The sequence below is a fragment of the Lipotes vexillifer genome, unplaced genomic scaffold, assembly GCF_000442215.2.
Source record: "Lipotes vexillifer unplaced genomic scaffold, Lipotes_vexillifer_v1.1 C26674933, whole genome shotgun sequence".
NCBI classification, from domain to species: Eukaryota; Metazoa; Chordata; class Mammalia; order Artiodactyla; family Lipotidae; genus Lipotes; species Lipotes vexillifer.
Window position 1 is genome coordinate 1 of NW_006798084.1, and position 1432 is coordinate 1432.

Below are 1432 nucleotides of genomic sequence, written 5' to 3' on the forward strand. Positions count from 1 at the left end.
GCGGAGCAACTAAGCCCGTGTGCCACAACTACTGAGCCCAAGTGCCACAACTACTGAAGCCCGCAGGCCTAGAGCCCATGCTCTGCCACAATAGAAGCCACTGCAATGAGAAGCCCGTGCACCACAACGAAGAGTAGGCCCCGCTCGCCGCAACTAGAGGAAGCCCGCACGCAGCAACGAAGACCCCAATGCAGCCAAAAATTAAATAAAAAGTACACTGCAGCATAAAGAACTTTTTAAAATAATTTTGATAGATACAATTAATGGATGTATTATTTAACTATTGCATTATTACAGATTACTATTATCACAAAAGCACTGCAATGAAAATTATTCTGTTGATACATTATCTTTGTTTCTCCATCTCTTTAGCAAAAAAAAACAAAAAAAAAAACCCCAAAACACTACACTACAGCAAAGGAAACAAAAGAGTAAAACACTAAAGTGTTCATACTCGTTGAAAACAACCCTGAAGAGATGTTTTTGGCTTTGTTGCTATAGACATTCAGCTAAAAAGGAGCTCACTCTTTCTCTATGATAAGTATTAGAGTTACCCTCACTCTGTGGAATCAGTTTCCCTATGGAAACTGAAGCGGGTATTTAAGATGACTGATGGAAAGCAATTAAAAAACCCTGCTCTAACCAAAGTACTCCTGGCAGTTTTAAATACAGACAGATGGATGAATGGATAGATGTATGGATAGAGAGACAGATGAAAGAATATTAATTTTAAAAGTGCCATCCATTACTCTAGAACCGCAAGTCTTCTCGAGGGCCGAAGTCTGTGAAAAACACTTCTCTGTAACAGAAAGCTAGGAAAGTGCTCCTAAGGATGCTCCGCGCAGGCGCGTGGACGCGCTGTCACCGCCGAGTCCCAGCCGACCCGGCTCCTCTGCCCCGGGGACCAGGGCTCACCCAGCGTTAGAGGGAAGGACCTGGCTTTATCTCCAGGCCTCAGGTCCGCTGCTGCTCGTTCCGAGGCCCCTCCCGGAGCGCGGCGGGGAGACGGCGGAGGGCCTACTCCCCTCTTACCTGCATCACGAAGCCGCTCGGCCAGACGGTGAAGCCGAACTCGGCGGCCGGGCCACGGGACAGCCTCACGGCGGTCGCCTCCTCGTTGTGGTTGCCCAGGGCCAGGGGCAGCGTCCGCGAGGCTCCCAGGAGCACGTTCCCGAAGCAGAGGAAGGGCGACCTGCAGAAGTGGCTGAGGGACAAGACCGGCGGGGAGGCCGCTTCCTCCTCGGCCCGGGGACCCCGCGGCCCCGCCCGCGGCCTCGGTTCCTGGGGCTCCGCTCACAGCAGTCGCGCCCCCGACGCCTGGTCGCCATGGCGGCCTCTGGGCCCAACGGGCTGCTCCGAGCCGCCCCTGCAGGAACGCCCACCGTGTCCTCTCGGGAAGCTGGGGGAACTGGAGCGAATTCGCCCCCTTTCT

The 1432-nt window shown here is 53.4% G+C and overlaps 1 pseudogene; it reads right to left on the reverse strand.

Annotated features, from left to right (window-relative positions):
- Positions 1–1032: 1032 nt before the first annotated feature.
- Positions 1033–1328, reverse strand: LOC103083191 (abnormal spindle-like microcephaly-associated protein homolog pseudogene; annotated as a pseudogene).
- Between the last annotated feature and the right edge of the window lie 104 nt (positions 1329–1432).